Genomic DNA, 11,130 nt, shown 5'->3' with positions numbered 1-11,130 from the left:
GAATTTCTTGTCATACAGATCTTTCATTTCGTTAGTTAGAGTCACGCCTAGGTATTTTATATTATATGTGGCTATTTAGAAGGGTGTTGTTTCCCTAATTTCTTTCTCAGCCTCTGTTTGTCCTTTGTGTAGAGAAAGGCCATTAACTTGTTTAAGTTAATTTTATGTCCAGCTACTTCACTGAAGCTCTTTATCAGACTTAGGAGTTCTCTGGTGGAATTTTTAGGGTCACTTATATATATATTATCATATCATCTGCAAACAGTGATATTTTGCCTTCATTTTTTCCAATTTGTATCCCCTTGATCTCCTTTTGTTGTCAAATTACTTTGGCTAGGACTTCAAGTACTATGTTGAAGAGGTAGGGAGAAAATGGGCATCCTTGTCTAGTCCCTGATTTTAGTTGGATTGCTTCCAGCTTCTTTCCTTTTTTTGATGTTGACTACTGGTTTGCTGTAGATTGCTTTTATCATATTTAGGTATGGGCCTTGAATTCCTGATGTTTTCAAGACTTTTATCATGAATGGGTGTTGGATCTTGTCAAATGATTTTTCTGCATCTAACGAGATTATCATGTGGTTTTTGTCTTTGAGTTTGTTTATATAATGGATTACATTGATGGATTTCCGTATATTAAACCATCACTGCATCCCTGAGATGAAACCTACTTGGTCAGGATGGATGATTCCTTTAATGTGTTCTTGGATTCGGTTAGCGAGAATTTTATTGAGGATTTTTGCATCGATATTCATAAGAGAAATTGGTCTGAAGTTCTCTATTTTTGTTGGGTCTTTTTGTGGTTTAGGTATCAGAGTATTAGTGGCTTCATAAAATGAGTTGGGTAGAGTTCCCTCTACTACTATTTTGTGAAATAGTTTGTGCAGAACTGGGATTAGATCTTCTTTGATGGTCTGATAGAACTCTGCACTGAACCTGTCTGGTCCTGGGCTTTTTTTGGCTGAAAGACTATTAATAACTGCTTCTATTTCTTTAGGGGATATGGGACTGTTTAGATGGTCAACTTGGTCCTGATTCAATTGGTACCTGGTATCTGTCCAGAAATTTGTCCATTTCTCCAGGTTTTCCAGTTTTGTTGAGTATAGACTTTTGTAGAAGGATCTGATGGTGTTTGGATTTCTTCAGGATCTGTTGCTATGTCTCCCTTTTCATTTCTGATTTTGTTAATTAGGATTTTGTCCCTGTGCCCTTTAGTGTGTCTAGCTAAGGGTTTATCTATCTTGTTGATTTTCTCAAAGAACCAATTCCTCGTTTGGTTAATTCTTTGAATAGTTATTCTTGTTTCCACTTGGTTGATTTCACCCCTGAGTTTGATTATTTCCTGCCGTCTACTCCTCTTGGGTGAATTTGCTTCCTTTTTTTCTAGAGCTTTTATATGTTTTTTCAAGCTGCTAGTATGTGCTCTCTCCCGTTTCTTCTTGGAGGCACTCAGAGCTATGTGTTTCCCTCTAAAAAATGCTTTCATTGTGTCCCATAGGTTTGGGTATGTTGTGGCTTCATTTTCATTAAACTCTAAAAAGTCTTTAATTTCTTTCTTTATTCCTTCATTGACCAAGGTATCATTGAGAAGAATGTTGTTCAGTTTCCAAATGAATGTTGGCTTTCCATTATTTATTTTGTTATTGAAGATCAGTCTTAGATCATGGTGGTCTGATAAGATACATGGGACAATTTCAATATTTTTGTATCTGTTGAGGCCTGTTTTGTGACCAATTATATGGTCAATTTTGGAGAAGGTCCTGTGAGGTGCTGAAAAGAAGGTATATCCTTTTGTTTTAGGATAAAATGTTCTGTAGATATCTGTCAGGTCCATTTGTTTCATCACTTCTGTTAGTTTCTCTATGTCCCTGTTTACTTTCTGTTTCCTTGATCTGTCCATTGATGAAAGTGGTGTGTTCAAGTCTCCCACTATTATTGTGTGAGTTGCAATGTGTGCTTTGAGCTTTACTAAAGTGTCTTTAATGAATTTGGCTGCCCTTGCATTTGGAGTGTAGATATTCAGAATTGAGAGTTCCTCTTGGATGATTTTAACTTTGATGTGTATGAAGTATCCCTACTTGTCTTTTTTGATAACTTTGGGTTGGAAGTCGATTTTATCCGATATTAAAATGGCTACTCCAGCTTGTTTCTTCAGACCATTTGCTTGGAAAATTGTTTCCCAGCCTTCCACTCTGAGGTAGTGTCTGTCTTTTTCCCTGAGATGGGTTTCCTGTAAGCAGCAGAATGCTGGGTCCTGTTTGTGTAGCCAGTCTGTTAGTCTATATCTTGTTACTGGAGAGTTGAGACCATTGATATTAAGAGATATTAAGAAAAAGTAATTGTTGGTTCCTTTTATTTTTGTTGTTAGAGTTGGCATTCTGTTCTTGTGGCTGCCTTCTTTTTGGTTTGTTGAGGGATTACTTTCTTGCTTGTTCTAGGGCGTGATTTCCGTCCTTGTATTGCTTCTTTTCTGTTATTATCCTTTGAAGGGCTGGATTTGTGGAAAAATAATTTGTGAATTTGATTTTGTCGTGGAATACTTTGGTTTCTCCATCTATGGTAATTGAGAGTTTGGTCTGGTATAGTAGCCTGGGCTGGAATTTGTGTTGTCTTAGTTTCTGTATAATATCTGTCCAGGCTGTTCTGGGTTTCATAGTCTCTGGTGAAAAGTCTGGTGTAATTCTGATAGGACTGCCTTTATATGTTACTTGACCTTTCTCCCTTACTGCTTTTAATATTCTATCTTTATTTAGTGCATTTGTTGTTCTGATTATTATGTGTCGGGAGGAATTTCTTTTCTGGTCCAGTCTATTTGGAGTTCTGTAGGCTTTTTGTATGTTCATGGGCATCTCTTTCTTTAGATTTGGGAAGTTTTCTTCAATAATTTTGTTGTAGATGTTTGCTGGTCCTTTGAGTTGAAAATCTTCATTCTCATCCACTCCTATTATCCGTAGGTTTGGTCTTCTCATTGTGTCCTGGATTTTCCTGGATGTTTTGAGTTAGGATCTTTTTGCATTTTGCATTTTCTTTGATTGTTGTGCTGATGTTCTCTATGGAATCTTCTACACCTGAGATTCTCTCTTCCATCTCTTGTATTCTGTTGCTGATGCTTGCATCCATGGTTCCAGATATCTTTCCTAGGGTTTTTATCTCCAGAGTTGCCTCAGTTGGGTTTTCTTTATTGTGTCTACTTCCCTTTTTAGGTCTAGTATGGTTTTGTTCATTTCCATCACCTGTTTGGATGTGTTTTCCTGTTTTTCTATAAGGACTTGTAACTCTTTAGCAGTGTTCTCCTGTATTTCTATAAGTGAGTTATTAAAGTTCTTCTTGATGTCCTCTACCATCATCATGAGATATGCTTTTAAATCTGGGTCTAGCTTCTAGCTTTTGTCGGGGTGCCCAGGACTAGGTGGCATGGGAGTGCTGCGTTCTGATGATGGTGAGTGGTCTTGATTTCTGTTAGTAGGATTCTTACGTTTGCCTTTCGCCATCTGGTATTCTCTGGACCTGTGTAGGATACACTTGGCAGGGTCCCAGAACTAAGATGTCTGTTGCCAATACTCGGCCAAAGGGCTCCCGTGCCGGGCAGATCCCAATCCTCAGAATTCTTAAGATGGCCTGGCTGGTGTTGTGCTTATCTGGCGGTAGTCAGCCAACTGTTCGCCCTAGCTACCCCGGTGCTGCTTGGACCAAAAGGGGCTTGTGCCCCTACTCAGACCGGGTTTTTGCTTCCCTGACTAATGCAGTGTCAAGTCCCGCAAGATTGGATTGGAGCAGATACTTAGTTCCACTCACCAGAGGTCTTAAGATCGCTTGGCGGGTGTTGTGGGTAGCTGGCAGTATTCAGACGACTGTGTGCCCTCTCCAGCACCTTAAAATGCTGGCTATGACTCCTGCCCTCCACTCTTCTCATGTATGGCATTTCACCTCTTCTTCTCCCAGCCTGATGGAACTCCTTTGTACTACTTCCTCTCTGTTTTAAGCTCTGGAACCTTAAAAGTCCTACCTCTGTCTGCCCTAGCCAGCCATTACCTGGTTGAATTTTTATTTACCAATCAAAACCAACTCAGAGCAGAATCTCTCAGTGTTGTACACGCAGAAAATTATAATAAAAGCAGCATTAGGTCAAACCCACTACAATTCAGTTCATAATTTTTATAAAGGCCATTGACTTTATTAATCTAAAATTTGTTATAAATAGTGACTGATTTATTTTTTTGCCAAAAAAGGAACCAAATTAGTTACTTAATATCAAGTGACCAGCTGTGAATTCACATGAAAGAACACAGTAATTTGAAAGATGAATGGAAAGTAATCAACTGAGCCAAGAAGACAAAACTGAATCCAAATTTGATGGTGAGGAATGTCCAGAGCCAATCCAGCCAGTGTTGCAAAACTTTAAAGATTCAGAAATTGGCCACAGCAGATACTTCTGGAAAAGAAACAGCAAAATAAAAATGAATAAAAGAGATAGGTGGATTTTTTTTTCAGAAAGTAGAATCTAAATTCAAATGTTTCATCTCACCAATGAAATGACAATTAATACTTCGAGAATTTTAGAATTCATTCTAATTGGAGAATACAGGGATAGTTGGTAATTTTTATTTCCGTTCTACATACAATATAGAAATATTATATCTATATTAGGCTTAGAGTCAGGAAAACTTGGGAAACAATGTAGATAATTAATATTTATCTCTAGAAGTCAGACAGGTAAAAAACAAAGTCAAAATAACACAAATGGCAAATCTAAGAAAAGCAACACTGTAAATTCAGCATGTGCTCAGAAATACAAATATGATATTTAAAAAATTCCACCCTTTTTTATGAACAATGAATATAATTACCAGATTTTCACCTTTAAGACAATCACATGGATAATACAAGTTAGAAGGAAACTGCACACCTCAAGCATAACAAAATTCATTATATATATTTATACACACACACACACATTAACATGCAGTCTGAGCCAGAAATGCAATCTCTTACTGTTTGAATCAGTTGCAAAGATATTTTCATCTCATAGATTCTCTCTTAAAGAAGAGAAAAATCCATTACATCATTTACATTTTTCTGGATGCTCAACCTGAGTCCATCTTGAGATGTGTTTTTTATTTTTATTTTTCTTCCTTAGAGATTGAGCTAAAGTGCAGATTCAAAAATCATAGGAATTGTAATTCTGAGTCACTGGAGTAATCTTATGCAGAAAGTTTGAGTAAAATAATCTATAACTTAGAAGAGTGAAAAAGTCACAAACTTTGTAGAAAATTTAAATGTGCACTATGGAAGACATGGTGGTTGGTAGTTCTATTCTCAGGGGTAGAAATGATACTACTAGATGGCAGTTTATTGCTAAGGACAGTACAGTACAGAAGTCAACAAAACCATGTATAGTTCAACATATACCAAAGAAATTCAATGAAACATAAGAAAATATTCTGAAATAATAATACAAAAACTATAAAATCTTGAAGAAAATGAAAAAAATATAGGTATATATTACCTACATATTTAAATGAAGGGGATAAAAGAAAACCAATATAAGAACTCATGTTCTTGAAATGTGGAAATGGTATCATGGCAGGGAAATTACCATAAAAATCCAGGACTAGATGGATTTAACAATGAGTTCTACCAGACTACAGAATTTATTTTGTAAATTAACTACATTTTTGTTTCTCTATATATACTTTCATTTCTGTGGTTGCATACGTCACATCATGAACGTGCAGGTCATGGGACAACTTTCAGAAGCTGTTTCTCTCCTTTCAAAAGTGGTTTCCAGGTTTGCAAACTTAGTAGAAAAAAGATTCATACTACATTGAAAAAAAAATCACCATAATCAAACTGGCTCTACATCAGAGATATGCCATCATAATCACAATTTACCACACATGAAACGATATAATAGAACACATATGCATATCTAAGGGCAAAAATTATGTGAATGTTTCTATATATTCAAATAGGACCACTTTACTTTGTACTTGAAAGGGTCTCTTTAGGTTCTATCACAGTGCTGTTGGGAATTTCGTCTAATATCTTCATTGGGTCCCGAGAGCCTCCCACAACCATGCTGTCTGGGATTTAGTAGTGGTTCTTCTTATTCCCCACGTCACACTACTAGATATTTATATTCATTTTCTTGGCCCTCAGGGCTTCTTTCCTGTCTCCCTCATACCAGATACTGCCTCCTTTTCTTCCCTCCACCTCCCCTGTTTCACACATGTCCCTCCATACCTCTGCCTCCAATGATTATGTTGTTCCATGTTCTAAGTGAGATTGGAGATTGAAGCATCCACATTTGTGCTTTCCCTGTTCTTAAGCTTCACAAGGTCTGTGAATACTTCATGGATATTCTGAACTTTTTGGGTAATATCCACTTATCAGTGAGTACATACCATATATTCATACATATCTCATTTGGTGTCTGGGTTACTTCACTCAGGATGATATTTTCTATTTCCATGCATTTTCCTGGAAAAAAAAAGAAAAAAAAAACTGATATCCTCATTTTGAATAGCTGAGTGGTCTTTTTTTGTTTGTTTTTGTTTTTGTTTTTCTTTTTATTGTTTGTTTGTTTGTTTGTTTCCTTTTTTTTTTTTTTTCTTTCGGGATAGGATCTCCCTGTATGGCCCTGGCTGACCTGGAAATCACTCTGTAGAACAGGCTGCCCTTGAACTCAGAAATCTGCCTGCCTCTTGAGTAGTCTTTCACTGGGTAAATGTACCACATTTTCTGTATATATTTTTCATTGAAGGACATCTGGGTTGTTTCCAGCATTCAGCTATTATAATTTTTTTCTTTGTTTAATAGTAAAACCACTTGTTTTTATTTCTTAAAATTACAACCTGCTCCTTTGGTGAAATTTATGGTCAGTTCTTTTTTTTTTTTTTCATTTTTAGTTATTCAGCTCATTTACATTTCCAAAGCTATACCAAAAGTCCCCCATATGAAGCCCCCCCTCACTCCCTTACCCACACACATACCCTTTTTGGCCCTGGCGTTCCCCTGTACTGGGGCATATAAAGTTTGCAAGTCCAATGGGCCTCTCTTTGCAGTGATGGACAACTAGGTCATCTTTTAATACATATGCAGCTAGAGACAAGAGCTGCCAGGTACTGCTTAATTCACATTGTTGATCCACCTATAGGGTTGCAGTTCCCTTTAGTTCCTTGGGTGTTTTCTATAGTTCTTCCATTGGGGGCCCTGTGGTTCGTTCAATATCTGACTGTGGGCATCCACTTCTGTGTTTGCTAGGCCCTGGCATAGTCTCACAAGAGACAGCTATATCCGAGTCCTTTCAGCACCTTGAGAAATTACACCATGGAACAGACCTGGTATAAAGGGAATGATTGGGAGAGGGTAGAGGAGTGAGGAAATGGGGGAGGTATAGAGGCATAGAGACAGAAACAAAAACATTAGGTCAGAAAAATGTGGGGCAAAGAACAGATAGATGGGAAGCTGGAAACAAAGAGAGAGACAGAGAGCTATAGAAACAAGAACAATGGGAACAGAGAGGTTGGGCCTAGAACAGAGAGAGGGGGCTAATCAGTCCTTTTATCCTGCCTTGAAGTTAGCAGTTTAGTTTCTTTCAAGAAATATACTTTCAATGAATTTTGTAAGTTAACAGGAAATATTTTCATCTCTGAGAGCAATGTTAATTTTAAAGTGTTTATAGGACATTTTTGTGGGACTACTTTCTTAAGAACAATATAAGCCAGGTATGTTGTCACATACCTGTAATAATACCTACATGGAATGCTGAGATCACCTGGAACCTAAACATTCTAGAACTTCTTGGACAATACACAACATACTATGTGCCTATTTCAAAAATGAAATGAAGTGAAATAAAATCAACCCAATGTACCTTCTTTATTTGTATCTCTTACCTTTGGAAACTAATAAGATAATGAATCAAAAAATAAATAAATTTCAATTATCTGTATGGATGAAAACAATTTTAAATGTTAAGAAGGTTAAAAAAATCACTACAGTGATGGGGAGGAAAGAGCCTGGGTGGGAAATGGGACAAGAAGTTGAACATGATCAGGTATTGTGTGTGTGGGGAACATGACTGAAGTGCTGAGGAAAAAGCAAAAAGAATGGAAACAGGCAACTTTTTGAGGTAGGAGGTGAGAAAACACTCGGTTATATCAGAGACCTGGGAGGTGAGAGACCCTAAGGACTCAAAGGGAGGGACCTTAGAAGAAATGCCCTACAGTGGGAAGAGGGAACTTGTAGAGTCCTCCTCCAGTGGAGGGACAGGACATCAAGTGGAAAGATTGAGTTACCATCCCACAGTAAAAAGCTCTAACCCAGAATTGTTCCTGTCTGAAAGAACTGCAGGGAAAAAACATGGAGAAAAGCCTAAAGAAAAGGAGATCCAGTGACAAGACCAAATTGTGATAAAGCTCAAGGAGAGGCATCAAGGCCTGACACTATTACTGATGCTATTCTGTGCTCACAAAAAATGGGCTTATCATGACTGCTCTCTGAAAGACCAAGCCAGCAGGTGAAAGAGTCAGATGCTCAAATTTATATGCAACCAATAGACAGAAGCTGGGAACCCCTGTGGATGAATTGGGGAAAAGCTGGAAGAAGCTGAGGAAGAGGTCAACCCGGTAGGAGGACCAACAATCTCAAATAACCTGGACCTCCCAGATGTCTCAGACACTGAGCCAGCAACCAGGCTTCATACACCAGATGATATAAAGCCACCAACACATATACAGAAAAGGACTGCCAGATCTGGACAGTCAGATGAGGTCCATCTAATCCTCAAGGGACTTCAGGCCCCAGGGAGCAGGGAGGTCTGGTGGAGAGGGGGCAGGATGGTGGGGACATCCTCTTGATGATGGGGATTGTGGGCTTGGGGCCCTGGGAGCATGGGGGCATATAGGCAGGAGATATGGGGTGTGGAACAGTAAGAGGGGGAACTAGGAGAAGAATAAAATCTCGACTTTAAAAAAATATAAGAATAATTTTTAAATAATTCAACTATATTAGTGTGTGGAATTTCAGTGCACGGGACTATATACCATTCACATATTCATTTAGTTTTCCTTTGGAAGTTAATATAAAGATGCACTTACACTTAAACAAGAAAATGATTAAAGATATTTAAAAATAAAGAAGTCCTGGTGAGAGCACGGGGGTCTGCCCGGCCTGAGAGGTTTGTGGCACAGGCGCCGGCGGGAGCCTTCTTGGCTCCGGGACTCCGCGGAGGGCAGGCTGCACGGGTGACCGTGTGGAATACAGAGTGCCAGCCGTTTCTGGGACGGGCGAGAGTCGCAGAGCTTCTGGGCGGCGCCATCTTCAGCTCCAGACAGCCGGCCACCTTCCTGGTGAGAGCACGGGGGTCTGCCCGGCCTGAGAGGTTTCTGGCACAGGCGCCGGCGGGAGCCTTCTTGGCTCCGGGACTCCGCGGAGGGCAGGCTGCACGGGTGACCGTGTGGAATACAGAGTGCCAGCCATTTCTGGGACGGGCGAGAGTGTCGCAGAGATTCTTGGGCGGCGCCATCTTCAGCTCCAGACAACCAGCCACCTTCCCGGCAAGAGCCACAGAGCTTCTGAGGCAGCGCCAACCTCAGATCCAGACGGCCGGCCTCCTTCCGGACAAGAGCCACAGAGCTTCTGAGGCGGCGACATCTTCGACTCCAGACAACTGGCCACCTTCCTGGCCAAAGCAACACAGCTTCTGGGAAAGATCCTGTTTTGGGCCTTCACCTTCAGCCAGGAGGAGGTCCAAACACCAGATAACTGTACACCTTCCCTGAGAGAGGAGAGCTTGCCTACAGAGACTGCTCTGACCACTGAAACTCAGAGAAGAGCTTGTCTCCCACGCCTGCTGATAGAGGGTAACAAAATCAACAGAGGAACAATCTCTTAACAAAGACAACTATAACAACTAACTCCAGAGATTGCCAGATGGCGAAAGGTAAACGTAAGAATCCTACTAACAGAAGCCAGGACCACTCACCATCATCAGAACCCAGAACGCCCACTTCGCCCAATCCAGGACACCCTAACACACCTGAAAAGGTAGACCTGGATTTAAAAGCATATCTCATGATGATGGTAGAGGACATAAAGAAGGAATTCAATAACTCACTTAAAGAAATACAGGAGAACACTGCTAAAGAGTTACAAGTCCTTAAAGAAAAACAGGAAAACACTGCTAAAGAGTTACAAGTCCTTAAAGAAAAACAGGAAAACACAACCAAACAGGTAGAAGTCCTTATAGAAAAACAGGAAAACACATCCAAACAGGTGATGGAAATGAACAAAACCATACTAGACCTAAAAAGGGAAGTAGACACAATAAAGAAAACCCAAAGTGAGGCGACGCTGGAGATAGAAACCCTAGGAAAGAAATCTGGAACCATAGATGCCAGCATCAGCAACAGAATACAAGAGATGGAAGAGAGAATATCAGGTGCAGAAGACTCCATAGAGAACATCGGCACAACAATCAAAGAAAATGGAAAATGCAAAAAGATCCTAACTCAAAACATCCAGGAAATCCAGGACACAATGAGAAGACCAAACCTACGGATAATAGGAGTGGATGAGAATGAAGATTTTCAACTCAAAGGACCAGCAAACATCTTCAACAAAATTATTGAAGAAAACTTCCCAAATCTAAAGAAAGAGATGCCCATGAACATTAAAGAAGCCTACAGAACTCCAAATAGACTGGACCAGAAAAGAAATTCCTCCCGACACATAATAATCAGAACACCAAATGCACTAAATAAAGATAGAATACTAAAAGCAGTAAGGGAAAAAGGTCAAGTAACATATAAAGGCAAGCCTATCAGAACTACACCAGATTTTTCACCAGAGACTATGAAAGCCAGAAGAGCCTGGACAGATGTTATACAGACACTAAGAGAACACAAATGCCAGCCCAGGCTACTATACCCAGCCAAACTCTCAATTACCATAGATGGAGAAACCAAAGTATTCCACGACAAAACTAAATTCACCCATTATCTCTCCACGAATCCAGCCCTTCAAAGGATAATAACAGAAAAAAACCAATACAAGGACGGGAACCACGCCCTAGAAAAAACAAGAAGATAATCCCTCAACAAACCTAAAAGAAGACAACCACAAGAACAG

This window comes from Mus musculus, chromosome Y (assembly GCF_000001635.26).
Source record: "Mus musculus strain C57BL/6J chromosome Y, GRCm38.p6 C57BL/6J".
Taxonomy (NCBI): Eukaryota; Metazoa; Chordata; class Mammalia; order Rodentia; family Muridae; genus Mus; species Mus musculus.
The sequence above is the reverse complement of the archived record's forward strand: the minus strand, read 5'-3'. Positions refer to the sequence as shown.